At 49.7% G+C, this 27903-nt stretch overlaps 1 protein-coding gene across 2 annotated transcripts in view; it reads right to left on the reverse strand.

Moving 5' to 3' along the window:
* The window catches only part of hivep2a (HIVEP zinc finger 2a), a 73974-nt gene that overhangs the window by 45292 nt on the left and 779 nt on the right, over positions 1-27903 (reverse strand). The window contains exons 1-2 of one of the 2 annotated variants that reach the window (XM_064340167.1): positions 22850-23384; positions 22160-22231 (exon numbers count right to left, since the gene is read on the reverse strand). The gene's annotated coding sequence lies outside the window, so the exon portion shown is untranslated. Of the gene's footprint in view, positions 1-22159; positions 22232-22849; positions 23385-27903 lie in introns of those variants that run through there. The other variant, XM_064340166.1, reaches the window with a different exon arrangement.

Raw genomic sequence — 27903 nt, forward strand, 5'->3', positions numbered from 1 at the left:
AATGCACCATCCCGGACCCCGCTGTCGTCTAAGCGGCGGTCCGCTATCTCAGCGCGCGGTCGCCGCGCGGTAAGCGGGTGGAAAGTCACATCGGGGGGGCGGGGGGGCAGCCTTCGCCCGCAGTCCAGGCAGGCTCCCGCAAGAGAGGCCCCGGCGTGCCGCAGGTACGCAGCTTAAAATGCGACCGTCGCTGCAGCGAATATTAATTTGGGTTTATGCTAATGTGTTTACTGTCAGCCTGCTGAACAACCGGCGAGCGCACGCACAAACAAGACCGGAGGGTAACAAGATTATTTTTTTGGGTTTTTTTTTAAAGGACCGCGTGTCACATTTATCAGCGAATTCCCTGGTGCAAGGTTTTGTATGTTAAACTGAATGAAACCGTTAAGCTTTTTTTTCATTTTTACAAACAGCTGTTTCCCGCCAAAAACTGAGCGGAATGCCAAGTCACTGAACGTCTCTCACAGCAACAAAGCAGCCAAGAGAAGAATGCAGTTCACAGCGGACAATCACGACAAAGACGCTCGCCATTCTGAAAGACACAATCGAACCCAGGTATTCAAGACTCCCGTTACCGTGGTGAATCGGTTTATAATACTCACGCAGCCTTGCAGGAAGAACATACAAATCTATTATCAGCCCCGGATAGTCATTTTTCCCTTATCGAAGAATCCCATTTAGATGACCTAAAAATGCGTGACCTGCCACGACCTCCTCCCTCAGGCTCAGCAACCGCTGCTGACAAGAGTCTGGGACCAGAACATCCATCGGGGGATTTTTCACTTTTTTTAAAAATTTCATTCACCGTATTAGGCTGTCCCAGAATACCCCACGGTCCAGGCATTTCACCCGCCCCCCTATTGGCTGTTAAATGCCACTGGAAACCCACTGATGGGCTGCTTGTGATGAGGCTGCCATCTGTTTGACCTGCAGCGGCGTGGAGGTCCGACCAGCCCCTGCCATCCACTGATGTTCTTTTGTCTCAGCAACATGTTCCAAACATAAATAATTCATCCACTTATTCTGGCAGAGGGCCGTCTCTATACAAACAACCATTTTATTCAGAACAACAGCAACGCAAACAGGCGCCGGTGAAGTTCTTTTTTTATGCTTATTATTATTGTTTTATTTCTCAGCTGCCCTTGAACTACTATTTCGGGAGAATCCGATAACATTCATGGATTGAACGTGCATTTGATTTGAGCTGATCAGCCGTAGAGCACAGTCATGAAATTTATTTTTTATTTGTTTTTTTTTCTTAACATGCGTTCTAACATCAGACTAATTCCAGGAGCAGGCTGGGAAATGCATAATCCGAAAAAGATAAGGCTAATACAGGCACGTGCTCCCGCACACCGCAGGATTGGGGTTTGTATCATCCGCTCGTATGGTTATCCAGCAGCTCCTGTGGGGTGGGGGGGGAACGACGGACTGGAATGCGGCGCTCGCTCTGTTCCAACGCTGAACGAAGAGGGTGCAAACGTGGCCTCTGGCCAGGGATACTAAGTGCTCGTCTCCACGGACGCGAGGGGAACGGGAGACCCCCATCCCCCCATCCCCCCGTCCCCCCACCCTCACAATCGAACCCACTTACCTCACCGCATTACTCATGCCTCTGTTTGTTTGGCGTTCCTTCGCTGGCGATCGATTTGGTCGAAGGTTTGTAAAGCGCCTGATGTTCGCCTGATATAATTTTGCCCAAATCGTCAATGCCGATGGGGGGGAATAAAATCGCCGATGGACTCGGGCGAGTTCTGCAAGCCGTGCTAATCCTCCGTTCCGACAGACGGTGCTGAGGCAGCCGTTGCCTCCGCTTTGCCGTTACACCGTGGCTGTGTGCATATCGCATCTGGATTTAAAAAAAACAAAACTCGCTCTAGAGTTAAGCACCGAAAACCTTTTGACCCCGTCGCATGTGTCATGATATGTCACATGTGCGATGCTAAACATGTGCGGCACATACGCAGTCATGTTCGCAAAGACGACCGGCTTTTGTTGCCCATGAATTCTGGAATAAACAACCAGTTCTGGTAACAAACAAATCCACAGTTAATCAGGGAGATTAATCTCCTCCATTACAACATTTCTGCATCAATATTTAAGCACTGCTGGACATATTCTATTCCCACAGTGCATGTGTAAGAAATGATGTCATCTTAATACACTATACTTGCAGTGTTTTTTTTCCTATTAATACTGGAAAAAAACCTACAGCAACAAAGCATTTGTATTGTGTCAATATCCACAATGATGTTTTAGACTATTTTGTTTTCTGTTATGGCAAAGCTTTCTGTAAAACTGGCAGCCAGTGAGTCAAGCGGAATACCTGTCCAATCAAAACGCACAGTATTCAGTGAGCTCTGACAACAAAGACATCTTAATTCCTGTATCAAAACAACAAGCAGTTTCTTTAGGTGTGAGTATCTTCAGCAGTTATTGTTCTCTTATTCCTGGAAATACTGCATTAATTTGCTTCCCCCTCCAGCACCCCACCCCCCTTCCCCCCACCCCTTCACCAAGATAAATGTGTGCAAACGTACCGTAAAAACCTGCAACCACCTAGTCCTGAGAGCAAAGCTAATTGGAGGGCAACCTATGCATCATTTCCAAAGCTGTACCATGCGTATCTGATATCCAAGGCCTGCTCTGCTAAGGGCTTGTGTCTGAACATCTTTCAGCACAATCATATTTCACAGTGCAGGAACAACCTATAGAGTCAATCCACACACGTTTGCACACACACACACACACACACACACACAGACACATACAAAAATAAATGCACACCGACACACACACACACACACACAGAGAAACATACAAAAATAAATGCACACCGACACACACACACACACACACCGAAACACATACTAAAGAACTAACGCACACAAACACACGCCGACACACACACACACTCATGCATGTATCCACGCCACAAGAAAACACACGGACACGTACGCAAACACACACAAACACGCTCACCATTGCATAGTCAGGGTACTTTATTAAATCCTCATTGACAATATTATGGGAAGGATGGCTCCTGCTGGCAGACATTGTTATCTCTAAACTATAAGAGGAGCTTTGATGTTCCAGTCAGATTTGACCTCTTGACCCCGCACAGTCCCACACACAGGGGCGGGGGGGGCGGACTGTCTCTTAGCAGACCCTCAGGGAGGACAAATGTGCCCGGCGGACCAAAGGCGGCCCGCTGCAAAAGCAAGTCGCTCAGCGGCCGTCCGAAAACAAACAGGCGCTCATGCGAGCGGGACGCGATCGCTCACCCGAGCGCGAGGCACGGGCCTCGGCCCACGCGCCGGCTGAGACCCCCGTTACGCAACCGCCCCGCCCCGCCCCGCCGCGTGCCTTCCATTGATAATCCCTCAGCTGTCCCTAATTCCTGCCCCCCCCCCTCACCCAAAAAAAAACCCTCTCAGACCGTCTCCCCAGAAGCCCCTCCGAGCCCCCTGTCATTCTTCAGGATCTCATGTTGCCAGCGGCACCTGTTACCCTGATACGGAGGTGCGGACGTTCGGGGAGGCAGGTGGCCAGTACCCCCCAATCACCCCCCCCCCACCCCGACCAATCCGCCCGCCTTCGGCCACTTCCCCTCCACTGCAGTGTCGGTTTACCCCGATCGCTCAGACGGGCAGTACCAATTTTAGACTTGGCCCTGAGTCAGATCAGCTGGCCTGACTCTGGGAACGAGCTCCGGGGGGTTCCCAAACAGAGGTCCCACACCATGCTTTCGGCAATGCCCCCCCCCCTCCCCCTCCCCCTCCACTCCTGAAGCAAACACATGATCACGCAGGTGACTGACAGAGGTTCCACTGAGGCAGAAACAAACAAGAACGTTTTCTATGATCTAGTAAAAATGAAAAATAAAACAGCAGATGAGCTTAAATAGTTGAGTTAAATAGATTTTTGCTGGAATCACAGAGTGCAGCTTTTGTTCTAGAAAATATGAATTTTGCACAAAGTTGTTTTTTTTGTTAGCTGGCAAACATTGCCTGCATTTTGAGTTTCTGGTATTCAGGTTAATGAAAAACAGCCATGCGAAATTTAATGGTGGCACTCGCAGTATCTGCACCCTTTAAAAAATGCATTACAATATACAGCGAGAAATGTAAGTAACATTGCTAATAATCTGTTTCGGCTCAAAATACACAAGTGAATACTAAATAAAGTACTAAAAGCAGAAATAATGGTGTTAAATTACTTCAATTTGTTTCTTGCTTTTATACACATTGCAAAATCGCTGTGGACGGTTGTTTTATCAGAAACACCTGTTTCCCAACAATCCCTCAAATCCATTAGGTGATTTGATCTAGAATTCTCCCAATGTGGCAGAATGGATTTTAAGGCACATTGTGTAATGAAAGACTAAAAATGTCAGTCTGAAATCTGCCGTCACAGATGGTGGAATCAAATTTTCATCAAACACAGTATTAATGAGGTTCAATCGCACCTTTTGCGTTTTAGAGCCGATTAATACAATCTCCGTTTTATCTTTCTTCGTTTTCGGCCAATTTGTAGTTACCGTGCCCAGATCTCAGCTGGATGTCCAGTATGAGTAAGAGGAATCGACACCCCACGTGGCAGGGAAAAGTAAAACACACATAAAGTACACTTCATTCAGTGTAAAAAAATAGTTCGTACTTTTGCTTATACTCGCTGAGCGGGCCAAAGACAATACCCTGGGGAACACCGTGCAGTACAACACCAGCATAAAAGCTGCATAAGCCATAACGACCCAAAAACTTGATTAGTTGGGAAAAAGAGCTAGCACGTTTTATGACCAATGGTACACAGCGTGGCTCGGTACTGTGAAATGGATCGCCGCATGCACATCAACGCATGGTGCATCTAATTTTTCAGAGATGTTTCATTCAAGTAGTGCATTTTGACCATGTAAATATTTAAATACAGCGCGTGAGAGAGCGACGATGTGGCCTTAAGGCAACTTCCCCCAGGTGTCAGGGAAAACGGTTCGTGTCCCGACAAAATTTAAGATTGAAGATCCCGCTTACCTTCACTTCAGAGACAAACTGCTCCCATCCAGAACAAATTAAACATGTGCCACCTGGCTCCTGGGCTAAGTCTCATTATTTGTATTCGGCGGCTGGGGAATAACCTTGAGTGGCTGTTACTGGATGTGCGGTGAAGGACGAGCTGCCTGCTCCAGTCTATAAATATAATTGTCTGCCCACTGGATTTTCCATGCAGCCTGACATCTTCACTTACTCCAGCACAGCACACGGCTCTGACCAGCGCCGCACTGATTCACTCCGCACGCGAAGCGACGCCAAACATCATCTGACCGCGGTGCACGTACCTCCTGTGTGACACAGGCGGGGGGGGGGCGTGCCAACCGACGAAGGATGCGCGATATCCTCGAATCGAGACGGACATCAGTCCTGCAGGGGCGGTACACAGCGCCAGCTCACCTGTCTCCAATTTTTTCCCTCCGTTCATAAACTGTACTTTATACCTGAGTGTGGGGGTGGCACGGTGGTGCAGTGGGTAGCACTGTTGCCTGTGGGTTTCCTCTGGGCACTCCACTTTCCTCCCGCAGTCCAAAGGCATGCAGGTTGGGTTAATTGCAGAGTCTAAATTGCCTCTTGGTATGAGTGTGTGAGTGATTGTTGCATGTGCCCGGAGATGGATTAGCAACCTGTCTGGGGTGTGCTCCTGCCTCTCACCCAATGAATGCTGGGATAGGCTCCAGCACCACCCCTTGGCCCTAACCAGGAATAAATGGGCTAAACAATGGATGGACCTAAGTGTGCTTTCATATAGATTATTTACAAATAAGCATACATAAGGGTAAAACCTAAAACAACAAACTATATAAATGCTTCACGCTCTTGACGATTAGGACCTCCGGCATTACAATACCAGAGTGGTCTCCCAAGAATGTACAAAGACATTTCGTGACAGAAAGGTAAGCAAACACCCCTCTTCAACCGGAATTATTTGCCAAAATGAAGGAATGGGATACTATCCATGACCCAAGGTTGATTGGATCGTCATGGGACCACATCTCTCACAATCAGTCTTGTTAAATGCTTTTTCTATGACTCACCACAGGATGACCAATATCAGTCACACGGTGTAAAACGAGGCAGGTGTTGCACCAATAGCAGCACAGGAGATTGGCTATAAGTCACATGTGGTTTGCATCGAAAGCCTTAGGGCACAGCCAATTCATGTCTTGTGACAACACTGTACTCGTACGTTACGCGAGATTCCCAATTACACACACTTCTTCGAAACACAGATTACTCCATGGCTTCGCGGTTTCGAACGATTGCGTAACTGCGATCTGCGATGAACGGACATCGACGCCCATTGTGAATTCGTCTTGTTTCGGGAAGGGAAAATGACTCACCAGTTTATTCTGTTACCCCTCGAAGGATTAACAAATTGTGTGAGAATATTCTGTTGACACCATCAAGGACAGAAACGGCAAAGAAAATGTAATCGCTGTTGTGTTCAACTGCAGAGAGAAAGACAGCTTTTCTCATAACTTCTCTATTATTTCCTGGAGTAGATTTGGTTCATGTCACAGCCAATAATTATCTATGTACAGCCTATATAGTTAATTTAGAACTTGCCTTATGCATGACTAGTATGTGGATCTAAAGCATGTATTTCCTTATATTAAAATATCCACATGTTAAAGGTCAAAATGTTGGGTTTGTTTTTGTTTTGTGTTCATTTGCATATATCTAATTCAAGCTACAATGTTGGTGTTACAACATTACGCAATTGATTTTGTCACAAAAAGCCTGCATGCGCTCACCACAAGGCTCAACCCATCTCTAACAATAAATGAGTACTATTTAAGATTGCATTCACAAAAAATGCCTTTTCACTTCCTTCAAAATATTAAAAACATAGAGCTATATAGAACATGAAAGGCCTCAAGAGGTAAATATGTAGGTCAGCTATTTACGAGGGACATTCACCTCATCCGGTCACATGCCACCTATATTTGAAGAGACAACAAAACACATTGTGCAAACTTTCAACTACACTGATCTTCCAGGACAGTATTGGCAAGCGCTTCAATGCATCTTCATATGTAAAACAGGTCCCTTCAGTGCATCTTCACATGTAAAACGAGGATCACTTGAAAATGTAAGTTTCTATGCTGGTTTCTCAACCACACCACTGCAACAAATAATGGCGATTTCAGGGGACGCTGTTCAGTGACACAGCAGTGATGGAAGTTAATGCGAACAGAGAATCCTATGCTTCCGTGTCCGCAGCACCAACAGAAATAAAAGTCTGGCCCATCAGCAGAGAAACGGATACAAATGAAAGCCAGAAAGCAAGTCCCCTTTCTAAGCTGTTCTTCTAATCCCCCCCCCCCTCCAAAAAGTTCGACACAAGGGGTTCCAATAAGTTAAAGACAAATATTTATGGAATTGCATTTATCAGGCAATTAGGAACTTATGCGTTAAAGAACTCGAAGCTGTCGTTGATTAGAGCACTGCAGCCCCGTGAACGGTCCGACAAAATTCCCCATTTTAACAAAGGAAATGGGAGAATTTAACAGCGGCCCTCCCCTCGCTGCCCTTTTGTCAAGAGTGAACAGAGCAACCCCTCGAAAGGAGTGACGCAGAGGAAGCACGCAATCCAGCGTATTGGCATAAAATATGCATAAAAATTATATAATGCTTATGTAAGCCATCCGAAGCCGAGGTCTTGTTCCGCCACGCCGCGCGCAGCAGCTAATTAAGTGACGGGAGGAGAGAAAAACAGAGCGGGGGGGGGGGCGAATCGCTAATTTTAGGTCCTTCCCGAGCCCGTCCGACAAATCGGGAGGGGCGGCGAGGACGCGTCGGCGCAACAGCTGGAGCAGCAGGCGCTGGGCGACGGGCGCGCGATCGATGACATCATCGCTCCCACCGAACGTTTCAGGAGCGGGGGGGGGGGGGGGGGGGGAAAGAAGAGCCGCTCCAGACACGGTGAGAGACAGAGCAAGAATGAGAGAAAGAGAGGGAGAGGGAGAGAGAGAGAGAGAGAGAAAGAGAGAGAGTCTTCAGCTACATCATAACATACAGCGCGCGTCCACAAGGTCACATGTTGGGTACATGCACCCAGCCCTCGAAGCAGACTCATGAGTGATCTTCTGCCGTCAGTGAGTACAATAGGGAATACGGCATTAGCGAAGAGGATTCCTGGAGTGGCTCTTCATGTCAAGAGGTCGACGAGAGACAGGAATTACATCACATTAACCAGCTCATGCATATAAACCAGGACCTACTCAAACAGCATAAAATATTAATTTGCAGCAATGTTGGTTTTTCACGCAACATATTTATGCACATTATATAATCTGAACAAACTCGAGCAAACCAATGCCTTTTGTCAGTAAGTAGCATTGCTATCTCCAACTGGCAAACGAATCCGCAGCAACTTCTGCGCATAAACAGCAAAGCCAGCGAAGCTTAATTCTGCCTTGGACCAGAAGCATAACCAACCATGGAGGTGCAAATAGGAGAGATAATACATAACTGGAAGAACCAGACTAACCGCAGAGAAATAAAGCTAGTTTTCCGTTCCTGTTGGTTCATGTGTCTAGGGGGGGGGGGGGAGAAAGTAAAGATAATGGGAAAGTCAGGCAGTGGCATGAGACCACAGAGGGGGCCAAGCTGAAGCAGGGGGGGACACCGAGACCCTGACCTCTGGCTATCTCCGTCCGGAGGTCCGCCTGAATAACCGAAACCTCCACTGGCCTCCTCACCCGGCGACCAGGTGCAAATAAATGTGCATTTACTCACTTTCCCATCACTGAGCTCTGTACTCAGCACCCTGGCAAGTACAGTAGACTCCGAGCTAAATTCCACTGTGGAAAAAAAGCTCTCTGGCCAAGAAGCCTCAGACATTTTCTACATAAATGACTGTAACTAAAAAAAATTTTTTTTTTTTTTAACGTTGAGCAAAAATGAAGCATTCCTTCTGCAGGATTACAGTCCTGCACATCAGAATTTGCTGGTTCAATATTTATACATCCCGCAAACTTGCCAGAGCAGCTTTTCAAACCTCTACTTAAGGAAAATCTAAATTACAGCTTTCCATTTAGCGGCGTATACGGGACACCTAAGCTATAAAAATGTAACTGGGGGGCCCCTTTTAGACATAAACATCCCGCGTTGTTGTCATTGTTGGCCCACGCCGTAATTCGCAAAGAAATGTTTTGCCCTTTCTGAACCCGTTCCACAGACATAAGCCAACGATCCAAGAGCGGGCTCCATTCGTCTCCATGTGTAAGGGTTTGGGAACAGGTTCAGGAGTTTCTTAGACAACTTGCGCGCACACCCAACCACCCCCCCCCCTCTCCCCTCCCCCCTCCCCCCCTCCCCTACCCCAACGAACAGGGCTCCTGGGGGCTCGCGATTGACCCCAATTACAGCGGAGCGACCAGAGAGCGCGGGATCCGGGAGCAGCCGCGGCGCGGCGCAGGATAAGTAAGCGGGGGTTATTGCAGCAGTCTGCGGTAATGCCACTTCCAGTCCCCACAGGCACGTCTCCGCTCGGCCTTAATTCACTGGCACTTCCCTCCCGACTGCCACCGATACCGCCGCTTACAGGCGAGGGGAGGGGGGCGGGGGGGGGGACGGGACGGGGGGGGGGGTTCTGGAGTGCGCGCCGGAGGATTTGCATTTAAAGGGCAACCGAGGCTGCTCTCTGAAAACACGAGCGGCTCTTCATCATCCTCGCACCTCGCACGCACGCCTCATTATAGCCTGAAACTGACTGATGTTCGGTCGGGGGGAAAAAAAGGTTGATGAGTATTCGGCAAAAAAAAAACTGTAGGGAAAGGGTCAGGTCGAGATATTAAGTGCAGAGGGCGTAAATGGACTTATGGATACTTGTGTACATATCCAACCAATCAGCTTCCTGGGCTTTTCTCACCATAGGTGCTCTATAACACAGCCCATAAGGTGCTTAAAGACTCCAGTGTTTTATTTTTGGCTGAAATGTGCTGGATGTTTCAGGAAATAGGATGAACAAAATGTGTGAACATTTGCAGTTTAAAAGAGATAATTTAGCAAAATTATTAATTTAGCAAAATTAAAAAAGCGTGTTTTTTTTTCTTGTGGTTTCACTACTGAGCATTAAGCATTGAGCCATGTACCTGCTTGTAAGGTACAGGGTAACAGTCACAGCTGTCCTCACCATAAGAAGTCAGTCCATAAGTGACAACGGGAGATATGGAATCACACTCACAGGTAGAACACCCAGATAGGGTTTGAGCCGTAGCAAAAACGTCAGTGTTACAGAGGCTTCCAAGACCATAGGTGGGCAGACATAACTGACAGAAACTAGGAAAGGGGAAAATAGGGGGGACGGGGGGGGGGAACGGACTGCTTAACTGCTGGTACTCGCCTGCAAGGCCCCAGGTCTTCAAGCAAGTTCATTACTTTGCTCTCAATTATTTCTCACATCGCTGCTCGTTCCCTTGAGTCACAAACCCTTGCTGGCGTGTGCGAATGGACCGGCTTTTTGGAGTCACCGTACAGTGATTACACTCAGCCCCGCACTATCACACGGGGCATTCACCATGACAGGTACCATTCTCGGGCCACTTTTCCTTTTCTGTCAGCCATTCGTTTTTTCCTCCTACTGCTTCATAACATATCCAGGAAGACGGGGGGGTGGGGGGGGGAGTGTTCTGCTGATGAACATCATCAGATGAACATGTTCACAATGCAAGATTTATTCCATTACATTACATTGCGTTGCGTTGCCTTTCATTCCGTTCCGTTACATTATGGAACATTCCGCTGCAGTCGTTCGAGCGACGCCTTCATTCCAAACGAGAAGACACTGCAGGCAGCAGACAGATTGCCGGCGCAGCCAGGATGCTAAATCAATGCAGCGTTTGCTACAGGAAGCACCGGGGAGGTGACGCTGTACAGCTCGCACCTCCTCACCCCTCCAAAATAAGACATGCCACACTACCGCGCAAGGCTGGCTGACTGACGGCGTGCGGCTGCAACACCTCTCCGACTTCCCAGCGCGTTCGCAGAACAAGATTCATCACCTACGTCGCGGCACTGCAGAGATAACCGGTTTAACACTGATGAAAAATAATTAGTTTGCTGATCCATTTGGACTCTTCTTTTTGGGGGCCAAACCTTTAAACTTGCTAGCGGCAAAGCACTGGCCGCAGCAATAAATCCATCCATCCATCCATTATCTGTACCCGATTATTCCTGGTCAGGGACGCGAGAGCAACAATAAATACGGAACCTATTTGCAAGCTAACTCATGTGGACCAGCTTTAATGTCTGACCCAATTATGCAGTCCCTGACAGTTAAAACAACGCCCATGGTACAAATTGTTCGGTTGCACGTCTGACAACAGGCAGAGCCCAGAATGTATTCAAAACAGGAAAGGCACTTTAATGACATCAAACATTCAGTCAGTGGTAAAAGTAACAAGACAAACGACGCTATCTAGAAACGCACAAAGAAAACCCGCTCAACGATAGCGTGAACAATTCATCATAATCTTCTGATTTATGTTGAGAAAGATATCAAGCGTCAACTTAATATTATTTTATAATTTTTTTTTGTCTTGCCTGTCAGTGAAACAGGATCTGTCTTTGTAATATGCTATGTCACATACAGTACGTCTGACAAGCAAGATCGGTCATATTGCGGATGGTAACAACACGCCATCTTTTTTTTAAACTATGATAAACTAAGGAAATACAGGGGAGAGTGTGGTTTGTGGTATTAATAAATACATCGCTTCCTTTATTCTTTGAGCTTGCCAGCTGAAACGATCGCTGCACACCAGGGTGCTCATAACAAATCAAATTCTGACAAACATACAGAGGAATCGCACGTTTTTCTTCTCCAAACGTTATGTTTTTGACGTCGTGCGAGTGCCGGCGCGGAGGATACAGTCGACGTGCAAAGACAGACAGCTCCAGCTTTGAAGCCGGGGGGGTTCAGACGGAGGGTTCAGTTGTGTTTCTCCCAACCTGTGACATCACGTTTCACAGCGCAGGCAGCGGGGATCTGAGAAGGATCTGATCAAGGATTGCACTTAAGAGGGGAGGCTTTCGCACAGAGAAAAAGAGCCGTAGCCTTCTGGGGCAGCACAAATTAGAGATACTCCACCCAAAATTCCACCGGAGGAAACCGTCTCAATATCAGACTCACAAGTGTGTCTGGCCTCATAGTACTTTAGCACAGAATTTATATTCAATTTTATTGCAAACTAGGGCCGCCATTTTGGGGGTGGGCCGGGGGGGACTGGGAGCGTTGTCTCGGGCCCTGGAGGATGGGGGGGTCAAGTGGTCTGTGAACTTGTGTGGCATGTATTATTGAATGATGCAAACAAAGAAAATATTGTCCCAGGCACAGGAGTTTCACCCTACTAACAAAGACACAAAATAAAGATGCCTGCTTTCTATGCTCTTTGTCTAATTCTGCAGTGTATTTTATTGTCTTTATCATACAGCAGACAAGCTGTTAGCCAATACAACTGCTTTTTTTTTTTTTTTTGGCCCGAAGCCTCATCGTCTGTGAAATCGGAGGCTAATCCGTGGGTCTGTTCTAAATCCCCAAATCCTGCCACTCTCCTCCCAAATATGTCAATATCTGCCGCGCGGCTCTTGGCTTGATGGAGGGCCGGGGAGTGCTACTGGCAGAGCGGTTTCAGGTACTTCGGGAGAGCAGGTGGACGGCACTTGTAAACGAACACTTGTGCCGTCCCAACAGCCTTTTCCCGAGTTTTAATTAAGGGCCCGTTGCATAAGCTGCCCTTCAGTTTAAAGGGTAATTTAGCCTTCCAGTGTGAAACTGTGAGGCGGGAATTATCCTAGCTGCTGTAGCAATAACCTTGTAAAGAAAGCTTTGGCACCAACCTATGAAATTATACTAGAAAATTTCACTAGATATAATTATACTGTGCTTTCTATCATTTCATGTGTTAAACTTGGCTGGCCAACTAAGACATAGTTAAATTCAATCCGCCGATTCTCACTTCCAGAAGGACTGCCAAAAGTCGGGGGTAATTCAGGGGTAAAATAGGCCTCAGATGTGTCCATATCATCCAGATGGATAAGCTCTTGATCACCTGCAATCTACAGTGCATCACATTAGTCACAATAGCCCCAATCTTCCGCTGAAATAGATTTAAACTACATGTGCTATTCTTGCAGCTAACGGCATATCTTGTGTAAACTGGACCGGGGAGAGTCAGCGGATAATTCTTTGCAAAACACCTCGTAAAAGGCGGCAGATTATTATTGAAAGAGGAGACACACACATCCCTGCAGAGGGATCTGAGGCCTCGCTAACCGACAGGTTTTTTTTTATACGGTATTGACGTTCTGCTGCAGGAATTAAGATTGACAGCGAAAGTATTTAAATGAGACGTCTGCAACCTCGCTCTGAAAAACGACAACTGCGGAATACATTGACCCACGGTCGTTTGATCCAATTAAACGAACTAATTGATCAAATTACATAATCAAGGGTTCGGATTGAAAAAACTAAAATCACAGAGGCGCTCAAGGGCCAAGGCTACAATGAACTAACTACTGGCCAGGAGATATTTATCAAAGCAGAACTCAAAACTGTGGTATCACATAATAGCAATGGGGTGACATCCTTCATTAAGAATATTCTTCTGTACTTTACACTTGACCTTTAACAAAACATCAGGAACATTGAGTATAGGCTAGCAGTACATTGCACCTGCCTTGGATGTGTAGAGCTAATTCAATACCAATATTATTATTATTATTATTATTATTATTATTATTATTATTATTATTGTGGCTGTGTACATTATGTCAATGAACCACTATTTACTGTATGGAAAGCTTACTTTAAGAGCTTTCCCGTACAGTTAGTGCTGTATAAAAAATGTATGCCTGATTCATATGCCTTTACACTGTTACAAGGTTACTGCACTGTACAGTGTGACATACTCCCTATAGTAGCAACACAAAAGCTGTTTGTACGCAGTTATTTTCATAATACACTTCCATACTTTTCAAGAAAAGATCCGACAGGTCGCTTTCTGTAATTATCCGTTCCACATAGAACGCACTCCTGTTGCCACCCAACGCCGGATCCCATTCCTGTTAACATTATACATTCATCGCAGAAAGCACAGGAACTGTAAGCCCACTCTTTGCTAACAGATGGCAGCCGGAACAGTCACCATCACGGTTTGGGCAGGGGGCCCCACGCGGAGAAAGCTGTTCCCGAGCGCCGTTCGTTTGCGCACCCTTACTTTCGAGATCCGTCAAAAGTGTGTCATCCCTAAATACCGCCGTCGCTCCTCCAAAACCACCGCATGCGAATCCGGCGGCACCAACTGTTCGGCTGTTTTTTGGGCGTCTTAACGGTGAGAATCACCGTGTGTTCTCATATTACGAAAATAAACCTTGTGGAATGGGACGGGAGTGCGATGGGGAGGTTAAGACACTGGCTTTTTAAGCATAAGGTTGCTGGTTTGATTCCCAGGAGAACTGCGCTTCACCCCAAATAAATTTTCTATATTAACAGAATTTTTCAATAAATATTCAGTATGTCCTGTGAGTCACTGTCAATGAGTGCAGCCCTGCAATGAGTACAGAACATTCTCGCATTAATGTTTGAAAAAAATCTAAAAAAAGCTGTGATTTTTTTTTTTTAAACCATAGCAGACCAATAGAATTTGCTGAATAATGTTGCTGTTGCAAACAACTTCCTTTCGCTCGCTGACCACAAAAACCTTTCCACCACCCTGATAAGCACAAACACCCTGAATTTTAGGCAGCGGTATATCTAGGGGGTAAGCACTGATCAATCTAATGCGTGCTAATATTAGAACTGCGAGCAGGTTGTGGAGATCACTGACAGGAGTTAGCGGAGGAGCGCCCGGCTAGCATTAGCGGGTCACAGCCTGGCTTCCTGGTGAACACGGCGTGGTCAGCTTCGAATTACGAAGTCTTTGAGAAACCGGCGACGACGGCGGACATGTTAATGGGGTCTGCCCACCAGATACCAGGCCCCCGGAAAAAAGCACAATCATCTTTTCCCGAGATCCGGATCACCTTCATTATGTATGGCAAGGGGGGAGGGGGGGGGGTTGACGCAGTGGCGACATTCCAAGAGGCCGCAGAGATCGAGCTTAGTTGCGGCAAGCGTTTCCCAAACAGAAGCCCCACAACTTACACGCTTCACTTTAAGGATCAATTTAAAGATGTAACCTTTTAATTATCATTTACGTTTTTTTCCCCAAGAAGCTCTAATCCAGAGCAACTTAAACAGATTCCTTTTCTCATTTACATTCAATCCATATTTACAGATGGATATTTTCTATTGAAGCAATTCCAGTTAACTTGCTGTTGAGGAGAGGGAATTTATCACAATTACTACTATTATGTGAAGCATTGGCAGCAATTTTGATGAGTTCCCGTCCTTCGAGAGTATATGAAGAATATATATGCAGAATATAACAGACGATGCTTCACATTGGTAGTAATTGCGAAGCATTAGATGTTATATATAAACTGCATATGCTATGTTACATATTCTCCACTACTAAGTATCCTGCTACAGCAGGCAGTCACCCCCCTCCTCCTCCCCTCTCTGTACGCACTCCTCTCGATCCCAGCCTCTCCATCTCTCTCCGTCACCTCTCAGCATCCCCTCCGTTCTCTTGCTCTCTCGCTCCCTCCCTCGCTCCCTCCCTCCCCTCCCATTTCCGCTAGCGCCCCCGCTCCTGCTCCCAGACTTCCGTCAGAGCGCGGCGAGTGACACTCCTGCCATTTGCTCTTTTGAGCGCGTGGGCGTCGCTGAAGAACACTTCAGTCACCGCGCGGCGCAGCTGCGCGCTTCGGCTAACCAACTGGCGCATTAGCGGCGCTCGCCACCTGTTCCGCCGTGGTAGCCGGCCGCCTTCTTCCCCTCCTCCTCCTCCTCCTCCCCTGCGCGCCCGGCATGAATGAGGGATGCTTTGTTAAAAGGGACGCATTGTTCGCCCACCGTTCCCCGCACTTTTTCGGTTTCCCGATTTTTTTTTCCGAACGCGCTTCCGCGCGACGCCGCGCTAGCTAAAAGCGCCGCGGTGCGCCGCGCGCTAGCGGACGGGAGCGAGTCTGGAAAGGCACCAGGGCGGACGGATAAAGCTCACGGTTACACAGCTAAGCAGGTGCCCGGTGAGGGGTCCCTTTGTCTGCCATGTACATGGCCGGCTTCCAGCCAGCGGCTTAAGGGCCGTGATGAAGAGCACAAGCCGAGAGCAGCGTAATAAAGCACGGGCTTCTCTGCGGCCACCCTCAGCAGCGTAATAAAGCACAGGCTTCTCTGCAGCCACCCTCAGCTCCTTACAGGATAGACTAGGCACCACGTGAGAGGGGTTAACAAATCTAATCAAAGCTCCACATTACAATGATGCCACTTTGTGTCCAAATTGCCTCCTAGATTTGTGGCACATTTCACTACAACTCCGGTAATAATACACGCACGAGCATCACTGTGCCGAACAGTTCCAGCAGGAACAGGACATCACGGTCGGGACCGCGCTCTGCCACAGGCTGGCTTGCGCCTCCGTGGAGTCAGAGGACGGTCGTCGGTCAGGCCGATTGGCCGCAAGCCGCTTCCAGCTGAACGCGTGGGAGGCGAAAGGTGGGAGGCGTGTCCATCTGTCTGCAGCGCAGACGCCTAAACCCTCTCTTTGCGCTTCCTCCCTCGTCGGCTCGGAGCGACTGCCTGCACACTTCCCCCGAACAGGAAGTGCGAACAACTGTTGGGGTTGGGGTGGGGTGGGGGGGGGGGGGGGGCGGTGAGTCGGTTTTAGACGCCTCATGTGCATGGGGTGCAGAGGAGGAAATGAAACCGCGTTGGATTAGTCTGCGTCAGGGCGCGGGCTGCAGTTCCCGCTCCCAACGCTTGCTTTCCATGTGTTTTGACTACGGACACAGTACCCTCTGCAGGAGCTCAGGGCACCTACAGGAAACGAGGGTGAGCAGCCCTGCGAGCGTCCTCACGTCACTTGGCCCTATTCAAATGGGGGTGTTATTTCAACAGCAGCCAAAGTGAGTGAGAGAGAGAGGGGGGGGCGGGAGAGAGAGAGACAGAGAGAGAAAGGGGGGGGGAAGAAAAGAGAAAGAGCTACAGAAAATAAGAGAGAGGACAGGAAGAGAAAGAGAAACTGAGAGGATGAGAGCGGGAGCAAGAGATGGAGAGAAAGAGAGAGCGAGTGAGAGAGAGAGAGAGAGAGCGAGAAAGAAAGCTAGAGCGAGACAGAGAGAGAGAGAAAGAGGGAGAGGAAAAGAGAAAGAGCTATAGAAAATGAGAGAGAGGAGAGGAAGAGAAAGAGAGAATGAGAGCGGTTGCAGGAGATGGAGAGAGAGAGAGAGAGAGAGAGTCATCCATGATGGCGAGGCCACCCTGCTGTGAGCCCCTCATGTTCAAAGACACGCGATCACAAACTGGTGAATTATCAGCTCTGCATCGCGCTCAGTAACTCATTCCCTGTGGAAAGTGTGGGTGGACAAACAGACAGGGCTCGAACGCATGATGCTACCATCACTGTGTGTGTGTGTGTGTGTGTGTGTATCAGTGAGTGAGTGTGTGTGTGTGTGTGTGTGTCAGTGAGTGTGTGTGTGTGTGTATCAGTGAGTGAGTGTGTGTGTGTGTGTGTGTGTGTGTGTCAGCGAGTGTGTCTGTATCTGTGTGTGTGTGTGTGCGTGAGCTTGTGTGTGTGCGCACGCATGTCTATGTGTGTGTGTGTGTGTGTGTGTGGGTCTCTGTGTCTGTTTGTGTGTGTGTGTAGGTCTCTATGTCTGTGTGTGTGCAGGCCAGACTAGGCCCCTGCAAAAACTGCTGCATCCATTGTTTAGAGACAGAAAGACGAACCCGCTGTCGATGCGGAGCTTGGCAGGCCGCGCCAGAACACGGGCCATTAATACGCAAACACATCTCCCGCTCGCTCTACACATCCAGCGTCCGCGTCCGCCGCCTGCGTTTAGCCTACGCCGCAGCTAGCTCAGTACACCGCGCGCGCGCGAGCCATCCCCTCTCGCCAGTAACCCATCCGTCTGGACAATGGACTTGCCGCAGTATAAATTCTTAATGCGGTCCGATCGATAGAGCCGAGTCCGTATGCGAACCAGCGCGAGAGCAACGTTAGCCCCCGCCGGTTCGCGCGCGGTTCGGCTGCAGGGTCACGTGACCGCGCGTCCTCATCAACCCTCTTCCAAAAAAACGCCGCCCCGTTCCCCCGGGCTAGGAGTGCAGTTTCCCCGGCATCGGTTCCTCATCCCGTTCACACTGTTACACTCACAATCTGATTCCTTCAAGGACAAAGCACAGTTCTGAGGGTTCCCATAGTAACAGAATGTGTATTTCTAGTTTAGGTTTTTTTTTTTTTTTTCTTTCCGTCTTTTTTTTATTTATTAATTTCTTTTTCGCATTGCCTAAGCCCCGGCTTATGCAAAAAGCGAAGTACCCTCCGACTGCTCTCTTAAATCCTGCCTCTGAACAAGATTTCTTAAATCCCCGCTGTACTTCAGGATCATTTTCAGAGCATTTTTTAAAAAATACGTCAGTTTGTTTTCAGTCAGGCTACCCTTGTAAAACGGTCCTTCATTTTGGACAGCGAAAGCCCTTTTTTTTCGTCCCCCTCCCTCTCGCTGTAGCTCGACAGCATCTGACTCCCATCCCCAGATGTGCGCGCCAGTGGCGTTCCCTCCCTTCGCTCCCCCCGCGTTGGTCCGAACTCCGCGAGCCGCCAGTCGAGTCCCCGTTGGGTAGCGCTCTGTCTGGTCATCTCAGGCCTGTGGAATGCGTCCTTCCTCGCTGTTTCTCATCAGCGCGCAACGTGGTCGGCGAGGACGGAGCGCTCTGCCAGCGCTCTCCGAGCGGAGCGCTCGCTGAAATCACGCTCGCCCCGCAGCTCCAAAACACAATCTGTCACCGTTACACAACCCGCCTTCCGACGGAGCAAACAGCAAAGGGGTGCTTTCACGTAAAGGTTACGCACAAACACACACGCACGCGCGCACGCAAACACACACGCGCGCACACACACACGCTTATGCAAACACACGCACACACACGCGCACACACACATACACATACGCAAACACACACACGCACGCGCGCACGCAAAGACACGCTTATGCAAACACGCGCACACACACACGCTTATGCAAACACAAGCACACACACTTGCACACATGCACATGGGCACACACAACGTATACACGCACGCACATACTCACACGCTCTCTCACACACACGCACACGCACACACACACGATTACATTTCGGTAAGCAGTACCTGCCGTGAGTTTTGCATTAACGGGCTGAGAGACGCTTTTCCTTTAACAGCTGAAGCCACCTCCCGAGGTTCAGCGCGAGAAGCAGGCACCAGATACGCTGCATCCATGTTCCCAGTCCTGCCTATATATAGCAGCGCGCTGTGCTTCTCCCGCGCTCTGTCTGCAGCCGGTTCTGAGCGTGCCCCAGGTGCGTCCCGGAATGAGCGCGCTCCGCTGGCGCCCAATCGAACGCTCCCGTCAGCGGAGGTGAAAGGTCACACCTTTAGCGAGGCTTCACAGAGCCGCCGACGCCCGCGTCGCTAAAACGAAAGGTAGCAGGCGATCGCCGGGGCCCGAATTCAATGGCGAATTGATGGCCCCCGCGGCCTCTTCCAAGCCGATCGGCACGGAACCCCGAATACGCCGGGTTCATTCGCGGCGGGATCGATCGATGGCACGCGGGGATGGCCGCGGCGGACGGCGTCGCTACGACGCCCGTGAAGCGCCACAGCCGCTTAGCGGGAAACGCCCCTGGAGCGGTCGGCCATGACAGGCCGCGGACGACAGCGCCACAGCCGCACCTCAGAGGCGAACTCCGCGGCAGCTTTCATCGCAACGGAGCCTCCCTCATCTCAACCAATCAGCCGTCACCGTCAGGGTGGCATTATAGCAAAGCAACACCTGTTAGTCTCATATATTACGCAACAGAAATACTTCACTTCGATGAAAATTGAGAATATACATATCGATTAAAATCATGGGTGTGGGCCCGGATGTGCATATAAATTAAATGTGTGACTAAAATCTGTGGCTTATTAACCTTTCCTCCGCAGCGTTTCAAAGAGCGGTCCCAAGCGGTCAGACAGAGAGACAGGGACAAAGCTGGGTGGTCTCAAGTTGCCCCGGCCCAGACACGATAAATCAACCTTAACGCCCTTAACGTCTGCACTCGCGCGCCGCGGAAAATATGTTCCACAACCATGCCTGCGATGCGGGGGGGACCAGGGGCGGCGTGGGCGGGACAAACGTCCCCGATCACCCATCGGTCTCCGCCCACAGCGCCTCTTTAGCCCCGTCAGTCAGCCCGTTGACCTGCGAACGGTCACCCCCCCCCCCACCCTCCCCCATGCCCCTGGCGCCTGAACATCTGCCTGCCTGTACCCTCGCCATAGCAACAAGGTCTTCCACACTTGCCCCGGCAGGCTGCGCATGGTGGCCTTCGCTCATTCTGTTGCAGCCATTCCGGCTCTCAGGCCCACAGTTTCACAGGAAGCAGCTTCCATCTCCATTGAGCCAACGAAACAGCAACCAGACTGCCTTTGTTCATTTTTGTAGCCCATTACACTGAAGTTATAGCATGGATAATAACACGAATGATGTTTCCTCCTATCTAAAGCACCAGACTATGATTCATTACATATAATAACATTCTGAAACTGAGCATTAGTATACGTAATGATGGAACACATTTTAAATTCGGCCGACAGGAGCGCCCGTCGTACGTCTGTCCCGCAGGAAAGGCCGCGTCTCTAACGGCGTCAGCGGGGGACCGCGTGACACGGCTTTCCGCTTCCGCTTCCGTGGAAACGCGGCCCTGGCTCTGACCGCGTGGCGAGCGAACCCTCGGAAGCGCTCTCCCGCGTGTTAGGAGGGCTCTCTGATTCGATGCGTCGCGCGTGGAGCGTCGCTCAAACGAAGCGGCAGTTTCAGCGGCGCGCTCCCCCCCCCACACACCGTACCCCCTTACCCCCCCCCCCCCCCACAGCCCTGTTCCTGTCAGGCGGCTTGTTCCTTCGCGTTGTGCAACCCGTGACATTTCCACCCCGCCGCACCCCGCACCCTGCACCCCGCACCTCGCCGCCGCCCGCCCACGGCAGACGCTGCCAGGCCCGCGCCACCGACGCCCCAGTTCTCACCGGAGCGCCATCTCGCCCCTGGAGGGTCACGGCGGTGGCACATCGCACACGCGTTTCCTCCCTCCCTGGCATGACGGGGGGTGAGGGGGGGGGGGGTTTGTGGGGGTGGTTGAGGTCGACGGAGTGTGCGGAGCTTTGAAGGCCCGATCGTTATCAGTGTTTTACATTCTATTTCAATATGAGTCTATAGTGAGAGCATTTTCACAGGGCTTAGTCACAGAGGAGACAGCCTTTCCCCCCCCCCCCCCCCCCCAGCGTTTCGCGAGTCACAAAGGGCGCCTGAGAAAGCTGGCACCGCCAATTCCGCCGTCCTTCGCAGACCGCAGTTCCGCCCGCACGCGGCGCGCCCAACGCGGCTCCGTCCTCAGCCCTTTCCGTCGACGACACACCGCGGGGCATCGACGGCTCGGCGACCCGCCTGCCGCTAGCCTGCCGTTAGCGAGCTCCACTTCCCCGACTCCGAGTTCTACCTAACGCTCACGCCGCTTCGAGTAAACAAAAGGACTGGATGTGAACGGGAGCGCACAAAGAAACACCTTAAACTTAGACAAAAGACGCTCTTTTTTGGATGAAAGGATTGGCCGGGGCTAGTGTTCAGTCAACCGGTTGCCATGGTATTTAGCGCTGACAAACACCAGGATTATGTAAAATGACTTCATTAGGGCTGATTTAATCATATTAATAAGACACTGAGACCGACATCGTATTTAAACAGGCAGCAGCCCTACCGTGCTCGAATAAAGGCTTTATACCTAAACTTTGTACAGCCCACATTTGCATGAGAAGGCCCACATTTGCAGCTCTCCTGTTCTGAGAATATATTCATGCACTGCATTTCCTCTCTGCAAAAGCACATTGTGGTGCAGGGCGAGCATGCTTGCACAAGACCGAATGAAATTTAACAGATTGTGTTTGCATAAGAGCAGCCATCAAAATCCAGCGACGTACCTTTCCGTGTTCGTCTGACCTCTTCACTGTGCGGTTCCAAACTAATCTCCATACACACCCACCTCACACTCCCTGCGTTTGAGAGAGAGAGCGAAGAAAAGGTCAGTGAGTAACACACACACACACACACGTACATGCACAGAGACACACTCACGCATGCACGCACACAGACACACACACACACACACACACACATATGCACACACATACACAAACACGCACACACACACACGCATTCACACATACGCACACATGCGGTACACACACACACGCACACACCCACACGCAAGCAAACACAAGTATTCTTGGACTTCCTGTGAGGTGAAGCGCAGACGTTCAGCGTCTCAGGTCTGTTCTGAATTGTAAACACGGGCGCGCGGCACAGCGGATCAACTTGGCAACCAGCCCCTCACCCCCCATTATCCTGTGCCCTTCAGGGGGGGTGAGTGCCCCCCATTGCCTAACCAACCCCCCCCACCCCCCCACACACGCGCGCGACCGCGCTCACCCAACACCCGTCCTGCTACGACCCGCCGCCGAATCGCGGAGAGCCGCGCTGGGGAGGGCGAGAGGTGCAGCGCAGGTCCCCGCGGGCCACAACAGTCTCTTACTCAAAATGTTATCCCGCATGCCTCCTGAGCCCAGCTCACCCCTACCCCCCCCCCCCCCCACCCCCAGCTGACTGCCCACCTGACACTGCGTCCTCTGCATCCCCACGGCCATGGGGGGGGCCTCCTGAGGGTGGGGGGGGCTGGAGAGGGGAGGGGGGGAATATCACAGCCCCAGCATCCAGGTCGAAACGAAGCCTCTTCAAGCGCCGCTGCTACGCTCTGCAAAGTGAGCTATTCCCATCTACCGTCAGCAGCCCTCCCTCCCTCACAACTCTCTCCTTCTCTCTCTCTCTCTCTCTCTCTCTCTCTAACCCAGCACACACGGGGGCGGGAGGAGAGAGGAAAAAATGATCATATTTCTTCGGCTAAAAAAAAAAAAAAAAAAAAAAACACCTGCCCGCTGATTGGCTGGCGGAGGGCAGAGGAGGCATCAATCGCCGCGACGATGCTCGAGCAGTGGCTGCCGGAGGAGCGAGGACATGAAAGTAGGTCTCAGCTGGTTCTGCCGCTGCAGGAACCAACACAGAGAGCGAGAGAGAGAGAGAGTGTGTGAGAGTGAGAGAGAGAGAGCGACAGAGTGTGAGAGAGAGAGAGCAAGAGAGAGATAGAGTGTGAGAGAGAGACAGCGAGAGAGAGCGAGCGAGAGAGAGACTACTACTTTGTGAAAGCAGGAAGGAGGGGAGGCCGTGAGTGCTTCCTGTTGTGCGGCTGAGGCAGGCGAGGATGTCACTGCGCCTCGCGCTCCTTCTCAGGGCGTCAGCAGGGGCACTGGCCACGATTGAGTCATCTCTCGGCCCCGCTGAGCTAGAACAACGCCGGCTCCTCCGCGCGCGAGCTTGCCCGCTCGCCTCCTCTCAGCACCGCTAATATCTCGCAAATTTTATAACATCCGACGCCGGCGGCTGCCACCCCGGGCGCGGTTATTACCGCTCGCCGATCGGACGCTGCCGACGCCAGACGCTGCTCTCAGCAGCCGGCCTGGCAGAGCGACGCACATCTACCACAGGCAGAGCTTTTCAGCCGGTCCTCACCAGCCCTCTCCGAGCCTCATAACTCAGTCCCGAATGGCTGCTTCCAGCCCCCCTTGTGCCTGGTGGCGATTACACCCAGTTAACCAGGCAGTTTATTCAATAATTTATGTCTTTTTTTAAACCGCAGGTTTACCTTGTATAGAATCAGAAGTCCGTTATTGAAGGTTAGCCTTCGTACGTGATGCAAATGAGGCGCAAGTAACTTCAGAGGGGCTAATCTTCCTGTATCATTCCTTCTGTCTGTTTTTAAGCGCCGCAGATTGGCTTTCAAAGAGCCTGAGTCCCTTCTCTGTTTACTACGCCCGGATTCCGGAAGAGCCACTGTTTGGATATGTTTGGACACAGGTCCCCGCTCCGCCGGTTCGGGTTCTCTTATTAAAATTCGCTAGCCGGAGTGCCACTCTCTCATCGCCTCGCCGCTGAACAAACAGCGCGCGATACGGGGAGGAGCTCAAACAAATTCTGTTTACCGTAACGCCGGCCGCCAAACAAAGGGGGGATCTCCCCCCCCCCCCCCGCGCGATGCCCGCTAGTGTTCCGACCCCCCCGGCGGCCGCTCGGAGAGAGACCGAGTCCAACCAAATACCGTAGCCCCCCCCGGGAGCTCACCTGACGCCAACAGCCAGGGACCCGCCGGGGCATTAACGCTGTGCGCCACCAGAAGCACCCGCGGTTGAGGTTGAATAATTGAACGATTCTTTGAAAGCCCTTATCGCCCGTGCCCTATCACTTTACCTTTCAGACGAGGCCGAAGGGATCCAATCGTGCACAGGCCTGCAATCCCGTGCCCCCCCCCCCCCCCCCCTCTACATCCCCCCAGAGAAAACGCACTCTACCGTTTCCCACACGGAAAGAAATTGTCGTGTTTTATACCTTTTTAATTTTTACACAGGATACGTTTATAAATTTGGAGGAAGTCTGCCTCCACCAGTAGTAGAAGGACTTCATTTTGTTTCAGTACTATAAGGAAGCATTATTAAGAAAACATTTAAAATTTCATAAGTAGGACACAGGTGTTTCAATTGTTAATTAGAGAAGATGCAGATAACATCTACAGCACATGTGTCGTCATGACGTGTGTGCATATATAGCACTGACACATGAAGTCATGTGAGCCGTTTCCACAACGCACGTGCATTTGCAATTTGCACAGTAATATATCCATTTACCAAAGGAAGATACTGTCATGCAGCTCTTCACTGATGCTTATCTATTACATAAACAGCGCACATGTTTTCATGTTGAAATGCCGTGCGCCTGCTTCCTCAAGTAGGGTAGTAAAACAATAAAACGTCTTCTGCAGACATATTGACAGTGCAGCCCTCTTCAGAATCGATTTTTTTGAACAAAGCCATCTAGGCCCTTTGGAGACCTCAACTAGCATTTAATTGCCAGAAGAAGAAAAAAAAAACTAGAAGCTAATCCCTCCATTGATATAAAGCAGTGCCGAAGAGTCCCGCGTCCAGAGCGTAGCGTCAGCGCGCTAATGACATGGGTTATGGGCACTGTTATTGATCCTCTGCAGAGGAGAGAGGACTCCGGTTATTAGGCAGAGAGAAGACACCATGTGATATCCCAGGCCTTTTAGCAGACAGCCGCAGGGGTTTAGCAGACAGCCACATGGCTGTCTGCAGAATGTAAAGAAAAAGAAAGACTCCCAGCTCACTTCTTGTTTTTTTTATCTGAGTAAAAGGCTCCTATGACTGGCACGGCGAGAGTTAGCCGCAATAGGGCACAACACCAAAACACACCGAACGGTAAGAAACGGCGATTTCCATGAGCGCGGGACCACGGTTTTGCCGTTCGAACGCCCACGTCGTGTTATTTTGAGCCTTTTTTTCGGCACTCAAAAGAGTAGCGAGTCGGGGTCTGAACGCGCCGCCGACACACGCCTACGCCCGCACACACACGCGCGCTGTACGCTAACGCGCGGCGCGGATGGGCGGGCCCACGCAATCCACTCGGCGTGGGAGGGAGGACAAAAAAGCCGTCACGTGTCGCCGCTGGATGTAGGACAGGAAACCTGGCGACCGCAAGTGCTGCATCAAGGCCTGCTCTGCCTAAAGGGGAGCAGTGAGGTCATGAGAGCAGAAGAATCGGAAACGACGCAAGAAAAGTCTTTCATTCGCGGACACTGAGATTTAATAGCCCGAATCATCCATTCACTGCTCTGCTGACAATGCCAGGAGGTGGTCTTTGCTACCCTGCGTCAATACCAGAGGATGAAGTCTACTTGCCGAGGCACTTAACATAGCCCAGAAAACTTTTCATGATACTATTCACATGTCTCCCATTCACCAAGACAGAGGAAATGTAATGAAAAGCCAACCATCGCTTAAGTCTCCTACAGTTTGTTTTTCTTTGGCGTGCAAGTCAATGGTTTTTTTTTTTTTTCACCTTGATTTTTCTTCAGCTGCCGTAATGCTGCTTTGCGTCTGTATGGGCCCAAGCACAATGGCACGCAAGCACACATTCTCTCCTCCCGCGTGCTTAGATCCTGCACCTTTCAAATCCGCGGAACAATGAGGCGCCATTCACACCCCCCCCCCCACCCCCCGCCCTCGCAGCCCTGATCTACCTGCCCGCACCGAATCACGCAAACTGTTCGCGCGGCTGCAAGCATGTGTCTGGGGAGAATGCCTCCTGTAAGTCCATTGTCACAACTGACAGAAAAAAGTGAAATGCAAACAATAGGCCAGCAGTGGTGGCAGAGACGCAGCACAATGCCGCTGCCGTTCACCGTGAAGAGTATCACATTTGAGCAATTAAATACAACACACGACAGGTCTATGAGGAGTTGTGTGACACAATGTAAAACAGGGATGCGCATACATACATACACACATGTACGCATGCAAAGTCACATGTGTAAATGCACACATGCACTTCTGAGACCCTTGCAGGTGCATAGCATAGTGCATATTGCAGATGCATCCCTGGGCTGTTCCTGAAATGTACTGTGTGCATGTGCAAAGCAGTGCATGATTTCTGAATACAGTGCAACTCTTCTGGAAGGAGTAAACTTCGTGCACATATATACCAATACTGCTTGCAGCAAAGTATGCACGTATGAAGCAATGTTATGTACTTAACACCACCTTGTACAATTCAGATGTTTTATGTACAATGAACAAGTCCCCCATGTAGAGCGTTTAGCCTATCACTGTGTTAAGTCAGGAGTACTTTTAAAAGATTTGTAACAAAATAGCTAGTTTATTCATATTATAATATCACATCCCTCCAGTCAATCTATATGTTTTTTTGTTTTTTTTCATAAATTTTACACTGATATAAAATATTTTACTGTCTACTATCTCTCTGTCATTCTGGGATTTTGGTGGTTAGTAGCCTCTGTCCATGTTATGAACTTCAATAGAAACCATGAAAATAAGAATAATTTCCTTGGATATACATTGCCCTTAATGAACTGCATAGAAGATATCTCAAATTACAAAACAAGACAGTGGAATGAATACCTCTCCCAGTTTCACCAAAGTTATAGTTTGTAGGGCCAATCACAGTGAGGACATTACACTTCTAAGTTCTTAGAGTATGAGTTGGGCTAAATAACTTTCATGATGTCTGTTTCAATTTCTTCAAATATTTTAATTTTCATAGCTAACTCTTTCTCGTACCCAGGTAATGTTGTATTGCAGTGCAAAACTTTTACTTTTTTGATGGTACCAATTAGCAATTTTAGATCTGGGAAACATAAGGCTCAGCATGCAAGAGATTAACAAAATAATGAATAACGCATAATATGTGCGCGTACTCTTAATAGCACCAAGCGTATAAACTAAGCAGTTGTGTTTTAAAATGTCCGAATCTTTTTATTAAAGATTTTAAGGGGATTTATAAGCGAATAATTTATAACGATAAATACAATCTAGTGAGTATACACCTGAATGCACAGACAGGGGAATTGTCTTTTCAGTTAGATTCTCGTCGTTGCGGGCGAGCATCTGCAGTAGTCGAAGTCTGAGTACTCCTTGTAACCCCCCCTGCTTGTCGGTGTACACGTCATGGAACATTCCCGGAACGGGCCAACGTCCCTCCCACCCACCTCCTCCTCTCTCACACATAAGCGCGCACACGCACACTC

Source organism: Anguilla rostrata, chromosome 6 (assembly GCF_018555375.3).
Source record: "Anguilla rostrata isolate EN2019 chromosome 6, ASM1855537v3, whole genome shotgun sequence".
In the NCBI taxonomy this organism is placed as follows: domain Eukaryota; kingdom Metazoa; phylum Chordata; class Actinopteri; order Anguilliformes; family Anguillidae; genus Anguilla; species Anguilla rostrata.